The following is a 24,937-nucleotide window of genomic DNA, read 5'->3' on the forward strand; positions in this document are numbered from 1 at the left end:
CGTTAATGACAGGAGTAAACCTTCTCTCCCACCAACGCCTTGCGCTGCAGGCCCCCCGACACCCCTCTGCCACCCACACCTCTGATGTCATCTTGCCAGACCGAGGTGGAGCAGCAATTTCCTCCCGCCCCAACTCACTCGATCTTTGATGTTGTTCCGCCGCACCCCCCCACCCCCTCGACTTTGGCTTCTACAACGGGGTCTCCAGGAGTATGTGTGAGGGGGAAAGACAGATCAAGGTGAATGTAGTCTGGCTACAAAATCCTGCGTGTAGACTTCTAAACACGGGTCGTCTTGCTTCCATAGCAACACTGTACGTGTGTGTGTGTGTGTGTGTGTGTGTGTGTGTGTTATTTACAGAGATGATAGAAAGACAGATGACTGACAGCTCAAACGCATTGTGGTCAACGCTGACAGAAGGAAGGGAGAAGGAGAGGTCGCGGTTATGGTTGGACATTAACCTCATGGAATCGGCCCCCCGGACTCTCCTCTCCCCAAAACCACAGTCGCAACCACCGCTTGGAGGAATTGAAGAGAGATTCGATTTCATGTTATGAAGAGGTTTGCTGCCGTGTGAGCCGCGTTGCTTGGGTTCAGGCTAATGCCACGACTATAATGACTCCAGCTTCCCATGGTGGGGTTCTACTATAACTCACAAGAGCCAGTTAGATTGTGTGAGAGTGACATATTATTACAGGCTCCCCTCTTAAGGCTGTTATCTTCCTCTAGACGGTGAGACAACATTACATCTAACACTGGGATCTCTTGCAAAAACATCCAAGTGAGACTATTTGGGATCCTGTGACGTTATACCTTTTCTGATCCCGACGCCGCCTGCTGCTTGAAGACTCCAAGAAATACTTCCAGATTTTGTGATATGCACTTTCTTGCTGAGATTTAGATGAGGAGATTGACTCATACCTCCCAAAAGCTACAGCCAGGAGCTGCTTATCTTGCCTTAGCTTAGGTTAGCACAAAGAGTGGCAACAGCAAGGCTGGCTCTGTCCAATAATAACAAAATCCACCCACCAGCCCATCTAAAGCTCACCAATTAACATGTTGATGGCATGAAACAGTCCACTAAGTAACCCTGATTAAAAATGTGTTACCAATTAAACAAAAAAAAAGTTTGAACATGATGAGGATAACTTTAGAGGTGCTTGAAGGTGATTTGTTACTTGCTGGCTGTAGCTTCATATTTGTGTACGTCATTTTCAGAACTCTTGGTAAGAAAGTGAAACACTTAGAAAAGGTGATATCCTTAATACAAAAAGTCATTTTTGGGAGATGAGGTGTGAGAGAAAGAGACCAAAAGGGTGTGTTAAGTCTAGCGTCAGCTAATTGGGGTCTGCAGTGTGTGTGTGCGTGCGTGTGTGTGTGTGTGTGTGTCAGTCAGTCAGTGTCTAGACTGCCACCGGTGCTTCTCTCAGATTTCAGCATTCATGCTGCCACGCGTGCTATGTCTCCATGCGAGCGTGTGCTCGGTGTTGGACGTGGGGTTTGTGTTTGACGCTCCTTGTGGATGCACTTACCTGTGATTTATGGAGATGGGAGCGAGTTCTCGTTAGCTAAAATAATCAGGATTTATGAGTCTCTCTGAGCTGGAAGCGACGGGCCAGAGGCTTCGCCCCACACAGACGCACACAGCCGGGCTAATTGAGTTTACTTATTACTGTCTCGTTCCTCTATCAAGGGCTCGTTCGGGTTGGTCGTCCATCAATTCTAAAAAAACAAAAAAAAAAGTGCATTTTCTACTTTCTGAGTCTTTGAACACTTTTTTGGCTGCAGTATGTACACATATATGTACACATGTATACATACATACACTATACAATAACACACGCCGATGTCCACCCTGACGTCTCTTGTCTGTCTGCGGTGATATTTGTGTCTCTACTAGCCCGTCTTCATCTTCTGTCTTTAGGTGTTGCACACACTGGATGTGGAGTGTGTGTACGTTGGCATCCTGTTAAACATTCCTCGAATGCAAATGGCTAACACCTCCCCCCCCCCCCCCCCCCCCCCCCCCCCGTGATTCTTGAGGGAAAAACAAAAGGAGGGGGAAAATCAGACGGACGGAACAGACATACATACCAAACACTGCGGAGTGATCGAGATGCATCTAAATGTACAGCAAGTGAGAGAGAGTGAGAGATGGAGTGAAGGAGGAGGAAGGAGGAAAGCATTTGGTAAGTGGGTCAGGCCTGTCTGCCATTGCAGGCACATACGCACAGTGTGCAGCCCCCAGAGAGACACCCAGACTGTACAACATGCTGCTGAGAGGGGGAGACGACGGGAGGAGAGAGGAGAGACGGGAGGAGAAGAGGAGAGACGGGAGGAGGAAGACGTGATGAAGTAGAAGTATTCTAAATGGATCGCATGAAAGGAGATGGGAAGATGAAAGGATGGACAGATCTGAAAAGGGTAAGTTCAGTCAAATCACACCAAAAAAAAAAGCATGTTTTCGCTGACATCTAGTGGTGTGTAGCCATGGTGATAGTTTGAGGTCAACATTTCTGCCACCAAAATAATACAGTTCGGAGTTATAGCAACACGAATAAATGCATATTTAAAATGATTTGACTCTGTTAACCTCCACTCTACAGATGATATCTATACGACGAGAACAATAGTTGCCTCATTATACCAGTCAATATATCATGACATCACCTCTTCTTGTGAGATAATGAGAGAGAGACTCCAATCAGTCTCACACACGAGACCTCAGTTAGATCGAGACTTTCTCGTACTTTACTTTGACTCTTCACTTCACTTGAAACTTGACAGTATATATTTAATAATTAGACCTATTCCTTCAAAGGACTCGATCACAACTTTGTAAAAAACAAACAAAAAACAATATTAACACACAGCTTGAAAGGAACAAATGACTAGAAATTTGCCGTGAAGGCTTTCACAAGACTCGATACCTGACTTTAACTTCTTGATTGACGTGTCTTGCTGAAAAAAAACCCCAAATGAGAAATTGAGAGAGCCTCAATTTCACACTTAATGGCGTAATGTAAAGTGCACTTTAAAGTAAATTGGAAGGGATTTCCAACTGAATTCACTGGGTTATGGATTTTTTGGATTAACTCTTCTCTTAGATTCCTGAATATTGTGACGGTGTCCGGCTCTCAAAAGTTAATTACTTTCTCTTTCATATAATGTTTGATAGTTGTACTGTATGTGCATAGACGCAGGATTCGTAGAATGATTGTTGAGACTTGAACATTAAGTGACAGCTCTTAAAGGAGGACGGATAGTCGGGGTTGACCTGTGACGGAGGTCCTGCGTTAGACTCTGACCCGCGATGCTGAATGTGCTCCTGGCCGACTGCTGCTGCTGCTGTACAGGTCATTTTTTAAAGGTACGCTCCCTCCTGATGAAAGGACACGCCGAGTTTGTTCGCCGGACTGGAACTGCATCAAAGAAAAAGAGAGAAGAAACGAGCCGCACTGTCACCGAAGTGAGAACTGCTCCATGGCTGCTTGGCTTGAACAGATGAAAGGGTTAATCTCATTTGACAACACACAACAATGAGTAATGACTCCAAAGCCTCTCGCGCCCTCCTCCTATGTTTTTTTTCCCTTTCCCCCCTGAAGCATGGCCTTATTTGCCGTACAGCCTCTGCTACACTTTGCCTTGTTTGCCTCCATTGTATGCTCGGCAGTCTGCTGCTTACCGTCTGTGTGTGTGCCGAGGTAAACACCATTTGGGAATAGCAGCTAATTCATCACGGGCGTCACGCTGACATGTTTCTTCCCTCCGGGGGCCGACCGCGGTATCAGGTGGAAGGTTTTTCCACTTCCTGTCTTTGTGGGCAGGTTCCTGGCCGAGGGGTGGGTGGGAGCGCAGTACGACCCGTGGGCGACACTACCTGTTCCAGCGCAGCCCCCGGACGGCGCCACCCTGGGCCCTCCGGGGGAAGCATGTGTATGGGTGTATGCATCGCGTGAAGCCAAGAATAGGACTTCAAAAGTTTCACCAACACTATTTGCAGTCCGGCAACACGGTTGCAGAAATGTACCCAGGGTGTGATGTCAAATTTTGATTTGAGGAGATTGTACGGCGTGACTGTGAGCCATGAAGAAGGGTGCATGTCAGTATCACACACACACACACACACACACACACACACACACACACACACACACACACACACACACACACAGGGTGAGTGTTCCTCGGTGAGCTGTACAGATTTTAAATTGAATCTCTCTTGTCCAGGCTGTGGATGACCTTCCCATTCGGAGCTGAGGAGTGTTCCAGAAAGCCAATACGGCCGCCGTGATTTCTTTTCTCACAGAGCCAGACGGTGACAAGCAGGGAGAGGAATCCAAAGAGATGAAAAAGTTGGCCTGGAAGGGATGGGTTTAAAAATCTTAACAGGTTGTTTGTCATCTCTGCATGGGAATGAGATTTGTTGAGTTGAATCTAGTAAAAGAATAGGATATTATTGTGAGTATTTGTGATGCCTGGTTGTCTTTGTCAAACTTCGGAGGAATGTCTGAGTATAATAATGAGGACTTTAGGAACTTGACCGATAACTACGCTTCTTTTCAAGCAGCAAATAGCCCAGGTCCATGGAGGTTATTAGAAAGGTCATTAGAAAAACAATAGGCCTCAGTGCGTTGGCTCGTTATGTTCGACAATGCGTTCAGTAAATAAGAGATGCAGAGAGAAATTGGGAGTACTTAGAGAAAGAGACACTTAAGCTGCAGCAAAAAAATTAATTAACAAAATTAATGAAAACTGATGATCATTCATGCCAGAGATTCATGTAAATTCATGCCAGCGAGGCAAGTCATTGTGTATCCATTCCTCCAAAAGCAAAACAGTATTTAACATAATGATGCTGTTGCCGACTACTTATTATTTTTGGCAAAAGGTCACCAGAATGCAGGAAACCAAAAAGTCTCTGGAACTTTCCATTTAAAATGCAGCACAGTAGAAACCTTAAAAAGAAAAGACATCTGAAAAACTCAAAGCTTTGGTGAGAACCCGCCTCACCACAGATGGCTTTCTCAACGACGGCATGCTGAGACAAAAGTTCACATCCACCACTGTGGGTGGAGTGAGGAGGACGAAACACATCATGAAAACAGAAAGGCTCCGAGGACAAAGACGGCCAAAACAGTGCGGCAGTACATGAAAGGGCAAAGGAGGGTGTTGCAAATGGAATCTTTGATATCTGCATTACTGTTTAACATGGTCACGTTTGTTATGTTTGTCAAGGAGAAAAAGGTATTACGTTACAGTGAGTCATGCCGAGATGGAAAGCCACACAATGAGAGTGAATTGAATATGTATTAATCCATTGAAGGTCGCATAAAAGAGAGAACAAAAAGTGAGCTCTCTCAAAGGCAATAATCTCCCATCAAACCAGGGGCCAAAACTCTTTAAGACTCGACTAAATGGAGATGAGGCGGCACCTTAATGAGCGCTATTCACCGAGACACAGCAGCACCTTTACTCTGAAATAATTCTCTAGGTACACGCTTGCTAGTTTCAAAGCTGTGCATGAATCACCGTGTGATGTAATCACCGTTGATTATTGTTTCTGTTGACTTTTCGGGCTCCAAGGATATACTTAATATTGCACTGCCTTTTTTTGTTTTGTTTTTTTGTTTTTTTCTTGTGAAAAAAAGCTTTTGTAATCATCCAAGACATGATTTGGTTCTGTTTCAAGCACATTTATCATTCAGTCCGTTGTGAAATGAATCTGAACTGCTTCACAAAACGCTGACTTCTAGCTGGTTCGAGAACTGTTGTAGCTGACAAGCTAATTGCTAACATGCTAGTGCTTGACTTAGCTCCTTGGGGCTACTCTGTACAGCGCGTTTGCCGACATGTTCTCAGTATTGTACATTATATCATTCAATATGTTTTATTGAAGAGGGAAAAATAGCCAAGCTAACGCGTTAACTGCTTGCTAACTATCAGAGAGTACGCTTCTTGGATTTGCTGCTAATGCTGACATGTATGGTGAGAGACCAAGTCACAAACATGATTTCTCTCCTCGTTAGTATAGTTTTTCTGAAATAAGGTCCTTTTGGGGGACATGCAAGGGGACCTCCCTATTGCGGGCTCTCTGTTTCCTCAAAGGTCAACACAATTGCAAATGATCAACAGTGTAATGTGCAGGTCAAAGTTCACCAAAGTTGAACTTGACACAATGTAGATTTACTTTACCCCTGCAAGCAAATCTACCAATTTCTAAAATGAATTGAATTTCTCAAAACTTGGTGTGACCAGGCCTTCATAAGTGTGGGATATTCAACTGCAAACCAAGACGTTTCTTGCACAACAATGCATTTAAGTTTGAATGCTGTTTCTATTTTGATAGAAATGTCAGCGAGTAAAGAGAAAGGTAAAGTGAGAACCAAAGAGATGGAATAATGGCACGCCTCCCTGCGTGGTTTGTTTCACCCCCCAAAAATACATTCTGATGCTCTATTCTGTTGTTGATGCCCATAAGAAGCGCCATGGGTATAAGATCAATAAGTCTCAATTCTGCCAGTGAGCTTGGCTTTACAGCAGAAATCTATAGCGCGGTTTTGAATTATTATTACAAATCCATTGCTCTTGTTTTTTTCCCTTTCCCCGCTAAAAGGGGTGGGGAGGTTGTCTAAACAATGAGGGTAAATCAATGGCCGTGGCAAACAAAGCACGCCCTGCGGAGCCCCCAGCATAGGTCAAGCCGAAAAAATGTAGTGTTATGATTAGTATGATTCAATAGTTGCTTCTCTGTTTGCTCCTCGGAGAGGTTTACACTCGATCCTGAGTGGGGGAAGAGATGGAGGGATGTTTCCATCCGTCTTTCAAGAGGTAATGAAGTCATCGTCCCCCGATAGATGTGTCCTGACCCTGTCGTCTCCGGATGGTGAGTCATCCGCCTGTCGCCCTGGTCACCCTACTCCCCCCACACACACACACACACACACACACACACACACACACTCTCTTCAACATCCCCCCTGTCCCCTCATCGTCAGTCCCACAGTTTACAGGCCCATCATAACAACTCACTGTTATTAGACGTGACACCATTACCATAGACATGCACACTGTGTTAATATGGTGGGTGAATTAGGAGGATAGTATAGGAAGGTGATGTTGAACGCACATGTCCAAACACATGCAGGAGTTAACACTGCACACATGTAGCCTTGACAATGGGAACATGCAGAGATTTGGACTGTATGTAAACTCAACCGACTCTAAGGAATGAGGCTCAAGTGTACGGAGTGTCTGCCGGTGTTGGTGTACTCGTGGCCACCCGAGATTGAAAATGAACATGTGCCTTATCGAGACTTTCTGCAGGTTTTAGTCAGAAATAATGGCTACTCAAAAGAAAAAGTGATGACGATTGGGTTTATTTATAGGGGCAGCCAACTTGCATTGACTGTGACACAGTGGAGCACCGGGAGCCTGCCAGACAAACTTTTGGTCAATTAGTCTGTCGTGCAGATGGGATTAGAATGATCTGTATTTGTTCACGGATAGAGAAGTGTGTGTGTGTGTGTGTGTGTGTGTGTGTGTGCGTGTGACACGTGCCTTCTCTGGAATTTATTTCATTAAATGGAAATTGCCAAAAAAGACACGATGGGAACAAATCACGTCTACAGCATACATGCGGGTGAATGATGACTTCCTCGACCTCTCTCCTCTCACAACTTTTAAAGTGAACTCGGGGGTGATTTATTGGGACCGGGATTATTGACTTTTCGTCTATAAATGCTTTACAATTGAGCGTTTGGCTGCTGAACTTTTTTTTTGGAACTAAATCGCTCCTAAAGGCTGTGCCATCGGTGTGCGGGTGCGTGATCCAGATGGGCGGCTGGCACCCCGCATGGCAGGCCTCGGCCATCAGCGTGTGAATATGTATTTGAAGGGCTAATTGTGGACATGTGGCGTGAAGCACTTTGAGTGGTTGGAAAGACTAGAACAGTGCTGTGTAGACTAAATGCAGCTTCATACACCATTATTGTATCAGTCTATAGAGTTTTTTTATATTATCATTGTTTCATATTATCTTTATTGTTTTGTATTATCTTTAATGCAGAGCAGATCCATCAGTGTACAAATGTGTGTGTGTGTGTGTGTGTGTGTGTGTGTGTGTGAATGTGTGTGATTCTGGGAAAAGCTTAAGGGGCAGAGGACAGCTGAAGTCTCTGTTTGACAGATGCCCTGCTCTCAGAGGGACCGAATTAAATAGCTGACATAGTTTGGATGGAGGACTTTCATGTCCTTCCCTCTCCCTCTCTCTCCCTCTCACACACACACACACACACACACACACACACACACACACACACACACACACACACACACACACACTCACAGAGCTAGCTGTCGGACAGAACATAAACACGTATTAGCCGTATCATCTCTCATCGACACTAATGCCGAAGCGCCGGGTGTTAACACGCCACAAGCCGTGCTAATGTACTGTAGCAAGCGCAGTTTTAAGTAGCAGCACTAATGTACATATGGTTACAGTCACACACACACACACACACACACACACACACACACACACACACACACACACACACACACTACAGCAGCCCTGTAAGTCCCCAAAATATACATAAAAAGTTAAGACTTGACCTCGGGGGCATGGACTTAAGGTATCTCATGTGGTTTTCTAATGGAAGAATGGATATTATATAATATGCTATATATCAGTGTAGCTAAGCTGCTTCCTCCACATGGATACAGTGTGATTCTCTGCTTTCTAATCCTATTTCCTCATATCCATACTGCTTGTTTAATTGTGCAGTAACGTGGGATGGAAGGAACGGCTCCTGGGTACACATATCATGGGTTTATGGATGTGTATCTATTCAGCTGTGTGTGTGTGTGTGGTCCAGCAGCTGTGGTAACTCAACCTTGTCACATCAAGATGGAATCAATAATTGATCGGCCTCAATAACTTCAATTTTCAAGACTGAGTCCCCCTTCTCTTTCTTTTTTTCTGGCCTCTCATACCTGAAAGGGTAGTGTAGGATTTTCCAGCAGAATTGTTATCAGCTGATACACCGTCTATTTCGTCTTCTCCTACTCACTTTGTCTTTGTTGACCTTGCCGAATCCCTCGACCTCTGAGTCTCTTCTCTAATCTCGTGCCTTCTTTCTCGATCGATCGCCCCTCTCCATTTCAATTTATTTCTCCCATTGTCTCACTTCTGCTTTAACCGACCGTTTTTCCCAACGCTGTATTTACAGTTAACATTTTTTTTTGTGTGTGTTTTCTCTTTCTTACTGCTGTCTTTCTAACAGCCAGCCCGCTGATTCTGGTCTCAGGTGACCGTTGTGCTTTGATCCCAATTTGACTTCATTTTGCTGAAATGAGGCAGGAGATGCCCGTCGTCGTGAGACTTTTGGAAGTGACCTCAAAGAATGAGATCTTGGATACACGCGTCTAAAATGAGTTTCCCCAGGAAGGGTGTTTTGGCTCAGCGTTGGAGGTAAGGTGAGCAGCACACCTCCGGGACGCTTCCCTTGAGAGGTTTTTCATGCATACACGTTGCAGGGATTATATATTTCGTCCGGGCCTGGAAATGCCTATTGCTTCCCCAGCAAGAGCCAGAAACCATTTCTGGGTGCAGAGACGCCTAGAGGACTTTCAGGCTGCTGGATAAGATGAAACTGCATGAACGGATGGATGGACAGATAGGAGGAAGCAGGAAAACACTGATCATTTTCACCCCAGCATCCACGGATGTTATGAAATCTTTTCTGTCCTAACATTGATTTTCCTTCCCTGTGACCATCTCTTATGTGTTTGCTTATGCTTGCACTGCCGTCTTTGTAAGACGGTGCCCCTTTGGAGTGGGCTGATCGTTGCTCGCTGACTTCAGGGAAGAGTTTGATTGTAAGGTCTTGCAATCTGAGCCCCAAATCTAGTTTGGTTGTTTATTCAAAGTTTATTAATATTAAACATGTCGTGTGTCCTAATTGCACCAAATTGGACACAGCATGTCCAAGTGTGAATTATATCGGATTAACTTGTTCTCGTGATATGTGACACGCCGGACAGACAGACAGAGATTCCTTTCTTTATTGTTAGAAAGTCCGCCATGGAGCCAAAGGCTTGTTCTTTCATTTCAAAACATGGTTCAAAACATACTTGAAACAATGCTTTTCAGCCTGGTATTAAGACGCTCTTTGAAGGGGGAGAAACTGTTATTTTATCACATAAATCAGGATGGAACAATGTGAGAATTGAAATCAGAACCCTGCAGTCGGTCAAATTACATTGAACTACACAATCCTGGTTTTGAGTGTTAATTTCAGTCTTTTAGATGCTCATTATTTATAACAGCCTTTACTAAGGTCTGTTGTGAAGACTCTTAAGAAAAGCTATCATACTTGAAATGTTAAACCCCTGCTTTGTGCATTCCAACTATCCACACATGGTGTCAGGTTTCTTTCTCTCACTTTTATCAGGAACAACTCAGAAATAATATTACCTGCCGACTATATTTTATGTCAATAAAAAAGCTGATATTGCCTCAGTGCTGTTCGTTTGACTACTTGACACTTCTCCCGTCGACTGACTCGCTAACCTTCCACGGGGGCCCCCGCTGATCTCGAGAGAATTGCTTCTAGAAAGTTGGAGCTGGTAATTATAAGTTTGCACTCCTCTCCATAGAAAGTTGCAGGTCTAGTTGGTCCAGTCATCTCTGATGGAGAGATAAAAGAGGAGGAGGAGGAGGAGGAGGAGAAAAGGCTTGATCTCAGCATACAGGAGAAATAGATGACTAACCAAATAGGAGGGCCCAGCCAGCCGTGACCACAATCAATGGGCTTTCTCTAAGTGTCTTCGATTTAGACTCACACTCCCTCTTCTCCGCCGCAATCTCTCTCTCCATCTCTCTCTCCATGTACGATATGTTTCTACACCTTCATGGCTCTTTCCTTCTGCCAAACTCTCCCTCCATCCTTTCGTCTCTTGTCCGTTCTCTCTCTGTCTTTCCTCCTTTCCTGTCTCCTCATCCTTCTCACATTCATTTTTCTCTGTTCTTTCTTTTCCCCTCCTCTCCTCTTCATGTCCTCTACCCTCTTACCTTTTCCATGTTCCCCCTCTCTCTGTCAATATCCCTTTTTCCGCTTACTCCCCCCTTTCTCTCCCTTCATTCATCCCTCTCCTTTCCCCCACCCCGTCTCTCTGCGGACCCCCCTCTACTTCACCCTGAGCCGGTATTGATTGAGTCCTCACAGCTTCATTAGGATTCTCCCGTTGCACCTTGTTGCATGCAGCCCCGGGGCGGTGATCCAGTGGGGCTCTTGAGAGAAGTATGCTTGGGTTACATGTCAACGCTTCCCATATTTCACTTTTTTCCCCCCCGTAGACTTACTTTTGCTTATCTGCTCATTCCAGGCTGCTGAAAGTGCACCTCAAGGATGTTCCCGCCTCGAGCCCCACCCTGGGGTTTACTGACATGAAGCTGTGTCGCAGGCAAACTGAAGGTGAAGATTTCATTTATATAATAATAATATACGTACGTGTGTGTGTGTGTGTGTGTTGAGGGATACTTTGTATTCATTATGCTTCAGCAAGTTCAGATTTTAACTTGACCTTTTGACCCAGGCCTTTGATCTGAAAATTGGTATTTTGCAGACGTACGGTGATGATCTGAGATGTGAGCGTGAGCTGTGTGTCAAGATATGGTTCCAGGAATCAGAGTACCTATGGGCCTTTTTTTTTATTAGCAGGGTCTGTCCCGTATGGTCCTGGTTCCGGATCTCCTATGCCTAATTCCTCTCCAGCGGACCCAGAAATACGTCCAGGGTCTCTGGCAGCGTGTTTGGGTCCCAACAGGGAACAGCGAAGCAGCGAGGCAAAGCCTGATTTCCCCCCGAATCACAAGCATTAAGAAGAAAAGCCAAAGATCTTGCCGATGGTTTTGTTAACTTATGTGGATCAGTAATACATTAAAAGTGTTTCATAACCTGTTAAAAGTTCCTAACAGTGACTTCAAATGAACTACGAATAAAAGGACAATTAAACTGAATTCAATTTGAATGCTGGAACCACACAGCAATAAGATATTTCATGAAATAGAGCCCCCATACAGAAGCAGATCATTAATCTCTACAGTATTTCTTCTACAGCTCACATGATTTCTCATGGAAATAATTTTCAATGCGACGTCTACATACTTACCGAGCACTTAACAGCAGGGAGGATAGCAACACTCACCCTGTCTTAGCACTAAATCCAAATATAAGCCTCTATTAGCGCTGCTTTGCTGAATTCCCTCTTTTTTTCAGCCTTCTTGAGTTCGGGCCATGAGCTCACACACCCTTTCAGCTAATGTTACAGGCAGACGATTAGTCACAACTTTGCCTAAATATGTCACTTTTTTGGCAGAGTGAAACAAAGCAGGAGGCAGATAAAGTAGAGACCCACAGGACAAGAATCCCCCCGCTGATAAGACACTGATAACCCTTACGTATGAACATACACTCCCCTGGTGCTATCACATCTATACATGTAAACACAGTTGCATTAACATGCTCATACACGTACAAAAGCTCTTGTCAGGTGACGATGAGATGACATTTTCCCACATAAAAATATCACTGCTCCGTTTTCCACTAAATAACTCATTTTCATTCGCTGGCTCCAGACATTAAACAGACCCCGTGTTTGAGATGTGAGTTTGATACGTGCAACTGTATGTTTTCACTGGGCAGCCGCCGTCGTGCTTTATGATCTCTGCGAACCGCAGAATGATATATTACCACGCTGATGCATTTGTATGTAAAAATAGTTGTGGGAGTGTGGTATGATCCCGTGCACAACGCATGGAGAGAAGTGTTGACTAAACTTCACGATGCTATTAAAAAGGTACTTTTATTCGTTTAAATACTAATTTATTCATCCAGAATATTGGTTTTATTACTTTATTCACTCACTCGTTAAAAGAATATTACTGTAAAAGTTTGCCAAAACGCCAGTTTCCATCTCTGGTCCCTGGACAGATGTTGGTGTAGAAAGTAAATAAAAAGTTAAAGCTGAACTAATCAATGTTTTTATATTAACAATGAATCAAATACCATACGTAATGTGGCAGGGGTCACTCAACCTGACAAATCCACAGGGATTTATATCCTAACTCTGCAGTTTTTATTCAGCCCTCTGACTTGTCAGTTATTTGTTTCTCATCAACTGTGTTTCCAGCTGCCAAGCAGCAAATAAAACGTTGGCAAAGTGTGTCTCCAAATGAATGCTGGATATGAAACACGCTGCCAATTTTTTTAAGGTGATATCAGATGTTGATTTTTTCTTCCAAAAGAAAATGGTCAAATAACTCAATGCAGCTTTAAATACGAATTATTGAAATATAAGCTGATGGCGACAACGTGGAGACAAGTAACCATTGTGCAGGATCGAGTAATTTAATCAACACAGAAGCAAAAAATACCTCAAATAAATGAAGACACAAATCACACTGGACCAATGGCAGAATGTAACTGGGACCACAATCAAAAAATACAAACATAAAGATAGCAGAGCAAAACCTAAATAAATATATCATGTTGTATTTCCGCTTTGAATACAAGAAGACAACATCGTCCTCTAGTGGCCATAGTATTAATGACGTAATAATGGTGATCCGTGTCGGGAGCGGTAGGTCAAACAAACACAGGACTTTCACCCGGCAGACTGCCGACGTGTCCCATTGGAAAGCAAAATTCGACTGCAACTTATTTGACCACACTTTTGTTACGTTACAAACAGCAAACGTACCTATTTGAACCCAAACTAGAATCTTTGCCTCAACCTAAAGTTGTCTGTGTAGCTCTTGTTTTGGTCTAAAAGCTGTGGTCATTTTATCCCAACAAGAACAACAATGGATGGAAACACTGATTTGTTTTCAGTGCGAACACATGCCTTCAGAACCACTATCGCTGAAACGGCTGTATGTCTATTTCCCCAGACGTGCGTACGTGTGCGCACGAAGTGCTGTTCAATGTTAAGTGCCTTTCTATGCCGCCCGCCTCCACTCCCCCCTCGGCCCTCCCTTCCTCGGGGCTGTAGGGAGTGTGGAGGAGCTGGGAGGGCTGGTTGGCTCCCCCAGCAGACACCCTGTTTATTTAGCCTGACATTCCTCCACTGCTCCCCAAACAGGAGAGCCCACTTCTCTGCCTAGTCTCATCCTGACTCACGTCCGCCCCGTCACTGCCAATGACATCTGAAGCATGTGTGCAGGGAGAGAGGGCGCTCGCCGGTGCGTGGAGGCGCTTACACACATGCGCGGGAACGCTGTCCGTCTCCACGTGTCTGACGAGTCATCGTTATCATCGCCGCGTCTTCGTCGGTGCACATCGCCGTTTGATACGCCATTACGGCCACTTGTCGACAGATTGCATGCGGCCCTTCTTCGCGATGAGCTTCCACGCTGACAGAAGTACCAAAGCGGGCGGTTTGGCCGGTCTGTCTTGTCTCACCGCATGTGGAGTTTATTTACCCTTCACTTCTCATTAGGCCACCGATATTCGCCCGTGCACGGTGGCCATTTCAGATCACTTGGCAGCGACATTCGGCGGGGGCCTCTAACGAGTCATCGGAGTTCCTGTCGATACCGCTCACGTGCGGCGCTTTATCCGCCTCTGTTCAGGACTTCCTCTAATTGATATCGAGTGCTGACTCACAGGTCGGCTAGCCCCTGTTCAACTGCTTGTCACTCAAAATTAGCTGCGTTTTTTACGAGGCAGCTCCAGTGCCGATGTGCGCTCTAACGCGTCCTTATGGTGCGGGTTAGCGACGCGATTTACGATTAATTTTCTTTACCTAGACATTTGGCTGCGCTCGTACATTCTCCGACCCTTTTGGGTCAACTTTCCGTCTCTTTCATCCCTTCTCGGAAAGCTCTATAACATATTTCAGTTCCCACATCAGGTTCGGGGCCAAAGTATTGGCTTTCTCATTAGAAAAAAAAGCTCAGACTGTTCTGAGAGATCCCTCTCTCCGTACTTATTTATTACTCTTATGTGTGTGTGTGTGTGTAAAAATGTGTGTGTGAGCGGGCATGGGATTCAAATCTGTCATGTGCTGAAGGTATGTGAGTGTGTGTTGGTGCAGCATGTGTTTTTTTTTTTCTTCTCTCTCTCCATGACCAGTTGCTTCTGGCCTGTCTCACTCGTTACCCTGTCATAACAAGCACTTCGCCGCTGTATTTCACCTTGTGTGCCAACACACACACACACACACACACACACACACCGAGGTTACACACTGACGTTTCCTCACCTCATAAGCTGCAGAAGAGGCAGAAACAAGGAGCGAGAGAGCCACAGAAACAGACAAAGTGAGACAACGCAGGGCTTTGAAAGCCTGTGTTTTTATGTTTTTCATGCCTTTCTGGGTCACGCTGTAGCAACGCAACCCGCTAAGTTGTCTTTTGCTCTGAAAAAAACAAAAAACAAACAAACACTAAGATTAAAGTGCCAAGTCGGATCTGCAGCCGGCCCGACGGGTGAGAGGGATGAAAGCGAGAGAGAGAAAGTTCACCGTGACTCTGCTTCTCACATACATGCATGGGTGAATGCACACGCACACACACACACACACACACACACACTCACACACACATACACTGCATCATGCAGCTCAACCTTCAGACACACACAGCTAAAGAGGTGATGGGGTACGTACAGTGTGTGGAAAAGTCCAAGACCTGCTGTGATTTTACAGGGAATGCCTTTCAGCCTGGTAACTCAGTCTGCCCCCCCCCGTCCCCCTGACTTGTAACGGCAACCGTCCGCTTCCGTCACGCGTGGCCTGGGACACACGAGCAGCTGCTGGATGAGAAGCTTTGGCAGCTGTCCTTCTCAGGACGGGGGGACGCTTACAACGGGAACTGACCGGGGTGGAACGTGATAGCGACCTCGTCTTATTATGCTAATGCAGCCTCGGCGGACGCAGGATGGATAGCCTGTCCACGGTGGCTGCCTTTCAGACTGGAGAACGCTGCTCAACGCATATCCTGTAATGTATTTTTTTTTTTTTTTTTACTGCTTTCTGTGGCTCGGAGTTATAGTTTGGTTATTGAGCGCGGCTCCCAGACACGGAGGCGAATGGATTTCACTCGTGTAACGTTGCAACACAGTCCGGCCCCAAGGTCGGCTACATGGCTCATTTCCCATTAGGCATGTAATGCTGATTGGGAGAGAGTTGAACCCTAGCAAGCGTTCCCCAGGTTAGGTGGACGTGTAACATTTTAAAGGTTAAGTTCCACTTGAGGCTGAGCATTGCTATGTAAGCTACCCAGGCTGCTAAAAAAACAATAATCATTTCAATGAGTCTGGACAATCGTAACGGTTCATGACTATCCTCAAGGACAGCACGGTGCATACTTGTGCAAAAATTGCAGCGTCTATATATCGTTTTTTGTCTTTACATCCAGGTGCTTTAGAAATTAGACTTCTGCTAAATGCTCCGTGAGGCTGATCTTAAAGGCACAATGGTGTTTCGTTCGAGACACCCTCTGGGGACAATGAATGTCTCTACAATCTCCATTAATCCATCAAAAATGAAATACATTTGACCTGCTGGTGGCCCTGGATGAAAAGTCAGGGGATCACCTCAGGCACCAGCATTCTACCAAATAGTTGTTGCTCGTGGCCCAGAGCGGTGACCAGGCTGTCCAGTCTGCCGCTATAAGACTGAGACAGAAACACTCCAAAGTTATCATGCTCAAAAACTTAAAAAAAAAAGAAAGAAAACTAAAACAAATCCGTGTTGAACTCAGATCTCATTAAATGAGAAATCTTACGGAGGCAGCTGTGTCATTTCCTGTTGTCAGAAGCTCGGTTGTGGCGTTCCCGCCGTCTGACAGGAGCCCGGGTCATCGTGGGTTGAAGCTGGAGCCCTGGGGCCCGGATGCCAATGTGAATACCTGCTTTCGCCCCCGGGCCGCGCTGGCTTGACAGGCGCGGCATGAAAACAACATCCCCCCCCCCCTCTCGTCCAACCCACAGCCAGATAGATCTATCAAACTCCACCAGAGTTTGGTCCTGGCAGCAGCAGTGACAGACGCTTCATGCTTCATCACTGTCAGTCACAGTGCCTTTGATGGATGAAGAGCTTAATTGCTGCGATAGAATGCACTGTTTAATCAAGAGGAAGTAAGTATGCAAACAAGTTGATCATGGCCGTCGGTGGCAGACACGTGGGAATAACAAAAGTTTTGAAAAAGAAGGATAAATAAATAACAGAGGGATGAAAGAAAAACAAGCAATCATCCTTCTCCTCTTCCTCATTTCTTCTCTTCATTTCATCCCCACTTTTCCCCTCATTGAGAGCGAGAAAAACAGGAAACAGGTCCCCTCAAATTAAAGCCCACATTCTCATCTCTCGCCTTTCGCTGCCCTGGAATTCTCCACCGTGCTCCAATCATAACGACAGGAAGGAGAGGTTTGAGGTGTGTGTGTGTGTGTGTGTGTGTGTGTGTTAGGGGCAGGAGGTGATGGATGGCTTTTCAGCGCCATGTTTGTACAGTGCATAGCTGGAGCTGCCGTTGGGGAGGGGACGCTACCAGCCACCACGGATGAAAACAGACACGGAGAAGCGGTAATAAGAATGGTGAAGTTTGAGAGGCTTCATGAGAGCGCCCGCCGACAGAACAGAACATCGCTATTGATGTGTCTGTAAGCCCACGGATGTTTTAAGTGACTAAACATGAGATGCGGTCCCATCAGACGTGTTGCTTGGCCGGAGGACGCTTTGCGGGCTTGAGAGAGAACTGAGGATGTTAGCAGTGTGTGTTCTGTGTTTGACTCGGCTCGGAGTTATCCGTCTCTGAAGTATCGGCCGAGTGACGTCTCAGCGGGGGTCTAATGTCTCGGCCAGATGTGTCTGCAATTCCTCATGTTCACCTTTTCCATCTACCCTCATTTGACACTGTCTTATTTTCTTTGTTGGTTCAGTTGGATTTAGTGAAACCTCATTGGCTTGATTGCTCTTCACAAGCAATATTGCTGATGTCTGCAGTGTGGAATGTTTTTATTGTATATATACATACACATGTGTAGATAAATCATAGTTAAATGTCAATCAATGCTGCTACATCCGATGTGACTCCTGTCCTATATTAGGTTTTACAGCTAGATAAACTCTCCTTCACGTCACATCCTCCAAGGAACGACTCATAGGTGGACGGGATGTAAAGACAAAGAAGTGTGAAACTGAAAATAAGCATGCATTAATAAATAATAGCTTACTCAAGCTAGGTACAGATGGTAACAGGTTTGCAGGAAACTTAATGTAAGTATGAAATTATAATTTTTTCTTGGTAGGAATATCTAAAGGCAAGTACACAAATGTAAGTGTTTCTGTATACCAATTAGTTACATCAATCAGTGTGACTGCTATTAAAGATGTTGCCTGGAGGCTATTATTACAATCAGCTAACACACATGTGACCAAAATACCAAAAATAACCAAATACTCTGCAAATAATGGATATTAATTCAACTTACAGATAAGATGAACCTTGTTGCATTTGGGAGACAACCATTTGCTTTGCTTTCACTGGTGCAAAAAGGAAGTTTTGCTGTCACTTTTAGGTCGATCAGAATCATGCATTTGTGAGTGAGTGTGCACCTCTTTAGGGCCAGTTAGGGCTGCACACTCAAGGACCTCCTCTGGGTTGCGGTGAGTCATACATTTAAAAAAAAATACTTTTATTTGCTGTTTTCATACAGCCATTGACTTCCTGCTGGCTCCTCACCCACTAGCCTACTCTTAACCAGCCTCGGCCTGCAGAGGGCACTAGAGATAATGCAGCTGAGTGCACTCACTCTTAGCATTTTGGACGGTGCTAACAGCTAATAGTTGTACCTGGACACACTGCTGCAGCTGCTGCTACGCAAGTGGACAGCTTGGTAGGTTTAATTTCGTTTTCTGTGTAAGATTATGATGTGTTTTAGACAATGACCTTGAGTTGATTACCTGCATGCATCGCTGCTTGTGTTCGAGTTTGAATTCATATTTTTTACGGAGCCATGAAGCCTATTGGTGTCTCGAAAGGGTTTGATAAATCAATCACACACACAACTTGGTTGTTGCAGACGCACCTGGTGGAGATCTGCAGCACACCTTTCTAGTTGTGATTCTATTTATATACAATTTCATTTTAATTTGCAATCTCGGAGGCAAGGCACAAAAGAGAGGTATCAGAAAATACGATATTGATCTCCTTCTCCGCAGACGTTCATCCACAGCTGGTGGAAGAGGAAGACTAAATGAGATGGCTCAAATAGCTGGATCACATATTGGTGACAATGGGGCCAATTTAAATTCTATGTTACATACTATTTTCATAATCGATTGATAATTAAGTAATGTTCAAGCAACAATGTTTCTCAAATATGGAGGGATCCTGCTTTTCTATATTTTATCATGTAACTGAATATCTTTGGATTGACAAATCAAGATTTTGAAGACGTCACCGGACTTTGAGAAAATAGGATGGAAATTTTGCTCTTTTCATATTTTTGGAAATATTTCATAGACTTAATGATAAATCCTGAATTGGTAGGTTAATTAATAGTGAAAATAATCATTATTTGCAGCTCTGCATTGTATGGGATTTTATTTACTGTTTACGTTTTGATCAATTTATTGCTTAATTTAAAAGGTTTACACTTGTATTCTGAACACTTTTTAACCAGCTAGCTGGTGTATAATTTATTAGTTTAACAATAAATAACACTTCAGTAAATGTATCACTTTGTATGTATTTGTTACTTTTTGTTTAAGTTAGGAAAGCAATGTGTGAGTCAAGTAATCCCATTCACTTCCACACAATGAGACAAAATGATTTATTAAACTCTGGTATTAAGACTGAAAAAAAGAAACGGATCAGTCCACCCCTAATTTTGCATGTCCCAAACTTTTTTTTTCATCTATGTTTTAACTTACATCATATGTTATTTGAATCTGTTCACATGTTTTTTTTAAATATCCTGCCAACCTGATGACAAACACATGAGCAGTGTGAGGAAGGTGACCATCGGTAATCGGCTTTACATAACATGAATGATATAATAATGAGGGTCCCTAAGGCCAACGCTCAGGAGGAGCACTACGCATTTGAACTTTTGTAAACCTCAGGCCATATAAGTCCTGAATGAGTCACGAAGCAACAACAATGGCGCTGTAATGAGAGAAATATTTGGGGGGTTTTGTGGAGCCTGTTAAGGAACAGAGAGCAAGGATTTTAATTTGCTCTTGGAGAAGAAACGTTATGCTTTTATAGGCTGCTTCGTCCTCATGTGTGTGAGGAGTGTGTGGGCCGAGTTCGGGTGGTGTGTTGATGGGTTTCATATAGCACATGTGGTCAAAACAACTTTATGAAGAGAAACAGCTATTGATCTGAGCAGCAGGCAGCCATGTGATATCAATAATGACTCTATTACACACACACACACACACACACACACACACACACACACACACACACACACACACACACACACACAAACACACACACACACACACACACACACACACACACACACACACACACACACACACACACACACACACACACACAGACATATCAATTCTCAGCAGTGGACCAGCAATTGATCACATTGTTGGGACTGATATATCCATCCCACCGTGTGTGTGTGTGTGTGTATATGTGTGTGTGTGTGCGTGTGTGTGCAGACTGAAACATTTGACCACACAACCACATCTCCATTATGGCTCAAACCACATGCTGCCTGTCACAGTCATACCATATTACGTTTTGATTTATGAAAATCCATTCCGCTGCAGTGTTTGTGCCACCACATTTATTACGGACATAGGTTTAGCACTATATCAAATGAGCATTATGTTGAGACCGCTGTGCTTCACTCTAAATAACCTCAAATCCGTGTGGCTGCTGAGCTTGAGATTGGAAGCTTGAAGCCTCTGCTGGCCTTAAACAGAGCGCTTGTTTAATCGTCTAACAGAAGCAGAACTGAGGAGGGTTGTAACTTTCTGAAACAGCTATTATTTTACCCCTGAGAGAAAGCAAGGCAGCGATTGAACTTTTGTCCCTCTTCCCCTTTTTTTTCTGAATTTCTTTGGTCTTTCACAGCTACTTCCATCGCTTACTTCCCACTTTACTTTGTGTGCACAACCACCTTTGAGTATTAGATCTGAAAACACACTTTTCCTTGAAACATTGGGCCTCATGCGAGAAGCAATACTAGAACATTGTTTGTGGTTGAGAGCATTCTTAAAATTAACTTGTTGTCTTCATATAGTGTCAGTAATGTTGATGATTCCCTTCATCATGGTTGAAATAATGAATACTAAACAACACATCGGCTGTCAGTGTTTAAAATGTGATGATTTCAAGCTCGATGGTGTCCTCCCTTCCCAGACTTTGTTGCTCCTATCTCACAAGAGTCTAGAGATCTTTGTTAATTGTACATAAACAACATTCTGTTGGACGACTGGTGTTGTTTGTTGAGAAGTCTCCACTCCACTTAATTCCTCTTAACGCATCTTTAAGCCGAGGTGAGCTCTGCTTCAATTGGGGATTGATTTCCGTGTGGATCCTGATAAACTGTCAGAGCCATTTGCAGTCCAGATATTTCAGAAATGTAATGAAGAAGATTAGACTGCTGCAAAATCAAGACCGGAGTATTTAAGTGGTGACCACTGACTAAAATGACCAGTCCCACTTATGTGGAGGAAACTAGCCTTCTGGCTAATTTTCCCATATTTACAGGACTGTTTTTTAATGTGTGCTGTCCCTGACAGAGACGTCCAATAAATAAATAAATCCACTTTTCAATGCCTGCAGATAGTGCCCATTTTTCTTGGCTTCCATTCATTCCTTCAAAGTATGAAAAACAGCTTCTACAAAACAAGGTCATCTATTTCAGTAAAGGTAAAGCCGTCATTTTGTCTCTGTTTTACCCATATTTCACTGTTGGCATTTTTATATCAGTGTAGCATTATGTTACGCTCTGCTTGCTGACACTCAACCGACACCCACATGAAGAAATGGAAATCTCTCAGATATAATCCCTTTAAAAAAACATGTCACCAATTTGTCTTAATAACAAACACTAGGCTCCTGCCCACATCCTTCAGAAAAAAAGTCCAAACATGCAGCTTTGACCTATTTCCATTTTGCTGTGAGGAAAGCCTACTGCTCTTTTCCCGATGGGGACTTTTTACAAAATACTATGCTTTTGTCTAAACAGATACATCACAAATATCCTATTATATACAAGTACAAGCAATTTTGTTTTTCATGAAATAAAATGTATTAATTTTACCATGTGTAAGCCTCACAAAGGCTACCGTTTTAAAATCTAAAAATACTAATACTAATGTAACCAGAGCACTCACATAATAATATATACATTTTCTTTTTACAAAACACTCTAAAATCAATCAAGCCGTTGTCTCCTCTGTGCAGCGCACATTAGTGCGAAACGGTAATGTCCCACTAAAATATAACAAATTACAGTTTGAGTTACACATGGAAATAAAACTCTGACACGATAAAAACAGAATCAAACTCAACTCTGATTGTTCAGCAGCTGTCTCTCCTTCTCTCTACCTCTTTAGCGCCACTAAAAGCAAACAAAAAAAATTAAGAAAGCGCATTCTGCCTGTTGTAAGGGAATTTTCTATGCCTGATTCTCTCAGTGTAAGATTAATATGTCACTTTATGACTAGTTTCACATTTAATCTGAGTTATTAAGTGTCTGCTTCTTCAGACGAGGCAAGGTCACAAACAAAACACTAGCGTGTCTCAGGGCCGAACACAAAGTTCTCACCTTTAACTGAGACATAATACAGACGCCGTGGCAGCTTCCTCAAGATAACTTAGCCTTTTATGCATTCTCACGATGGCCATCCGGCATCAATAAATATTTCTGCATAAGACATCTACTATCTCCAGAGGTCTCCTTACTTCGACTCAAACAAATTACACACCTATTGATGTCCCCTGCTGTTTTTCAGTACCAAGGACCAACACATTCCAGCCATGATTAAAACAGTTTTGAATAGGTCACCGACGGTGTGTCAGTTCCCCTCCAAGTTTAATTTAGGCAACAAATCCACTTAGTTAGGTTTAGGAAAAGAGTGCGATTGACGTTAACTTGACATTTCTCAAAATAAGTAAACTTAATATAGATAGGAGCCTCCCTTGCAAACCATTTGTAGAAACATGAGTCACTGCTGAACCTACAAGTCATATATTAGATGATATTAAACTCTACATCTCAGTCTCCAAAGCTCTGTCATAGACTAACTGTGCCAAAGAACACTGGTCAGCTTGTTTCAGCTCACAGGAAAGAAGTGCACTTCGCTAACAACACGTTAGCTGGAGTTTCTCGCGGATGCTCGATTAAACCACAAGCACACCTCCACTTTATAAAAACACCTCGCAACAGTATCCAGACGACAGGATATATCATCAAGGAGGTTTTTTTTTTTGTTCTTCCCGCACATGATTTGTTTTTCTATTGTGTCTCTCCACGATGCGATGCACTTCCCCTGCTCTCCGAATGAGATTGTGGAGGTCTTGATTTGATCTCCAGGCCTTCATTTCTCTCCCGGCCGTCTCCCCGAGGTGCATTGTCTCCCATCTGCTAACTCAGCTCTTTAAGTTGCGGCGCAGCCTCCCCTACTCCCCATAATTCACAAAAGTTTGCTTTAAAAAACCCACACACACACTTATTGCCTCGGCACTCAACCTTGGGAATAGACTTAAGGAAGCAGGGAAGTACAGATGGGGAGAAGGTGGGGAGGGGGGAGAGGAGAGGATGACTGGTCTCCAGTTCTCTCCCTTGGTTCATAATTACCTGGTGTGCGAGGTGTGTGTGTGTGTGTGTATGTGTGTGTGTGTGTGTGTGTGTGTGTGTGTGGTGCGACCCATTGGGGTGGTCCTGTAGCCTTTGTGCAGATTAAATGCTGATGCAGAGTGGAGACAGCTGGGCAGACTGGAACTTAGGTCATTAAGGTTCTACTGGCAAGAGCAAAAACAACCATCCACACACATTTACCGCACCCCTCAATGAGCCTTTTATTTTGGAAAACAAACAAAGGAGGCTTAAAAATGAAAAAAGAAAAACAGTGCTGGTGACAGGCCCTCTATGGGGTCTCGGGATAGAGGGATGAGGGAGAGAGGAGAAAATGAGAGGGAGGACCGGGGAGGAGGGGGGGACGTGTCTTGAAGAGCTAGACAGTTGGATAAGTGTGTATTTGTTCAAGCGAGGGCTTTTCGAGCGGGTCCAAAACAAAGCGGGGGATTATGGGAGATCAGACGAGACCCTTTTGCCACCCCACCCGCTGTCCTGCTCCACTCCACCCACCGGCCCTCCATCTCTCTCCCCTGTCAGCACGGGCATCCAGGGCACCCAGGGGTCCTGCAGGAACCAAGGGCCTTTGTGCTTATGAGGCTACGCTCAAAAAAACTGACCACATGCAAGAACACCCCTGGTGTATCATTTCTAAAAAACACTCACACAATCTGTCCCCAGCATAATGCTTGTTGGAGATTTTCAGCAATGGCTCCTAAACTTTCCCGTATCAAGGACCGCCAGTGTTTGACCACAAACTCCCATTTGGTTAGATGGCATCCCAACGAACCTCATTAGAATACGATATCACCTGGGACTGAATTTGATACAGCAAAACCGTGGTACAACCCCCCCCCCCCCCCCAAAAAAAAAATGTCGACTGGGAACAAACATTACTTTTGTGCTTGATTGTGTGGAGCGTATAAGGAAGTTCGACTGAGTAGGTTCCAGTCTGGGCCAGCTGGTGTTGACAATTATACAGCATAAGGAGTTCATTGATGCAGATCATTTTTCTCTCGTATCCAGTAGCTGTTTGAGTTGAGTTTTACAAATGGAATTGCGTGCCTGACATGATATAACGGGAGTAAAAAACA

General features: G+C 44.1%; 1 protein-coding gene across 1 annotated transcript in view; it reads right to left on the bottom strand.

Annotated features, from left to right (window-relative positions):
* The window catches only part of farsb (phenylalanyl-tRNA synthetase subunit beta), a 387,447-nt gene that overhangs the window by 40,282 nt on the left and 322,228 nt on the right, over window positions 1–24,937 (bottom strand). The gene's annotated exons all lie outside the window — the stretch shown is intronic.

This window comes from Eutrigla gurnardus, assembly GCF_963514095.1.
Source record: "Eutrigla gurnardus genome assembly, chromosome: 10".
NCBI classification, from domain to species: Eukaryota; Metazoa; Chordata; class Actinopteri; order Perciformes; family Triglidae; genus Eutrigla; species Eutrigla gurnardus.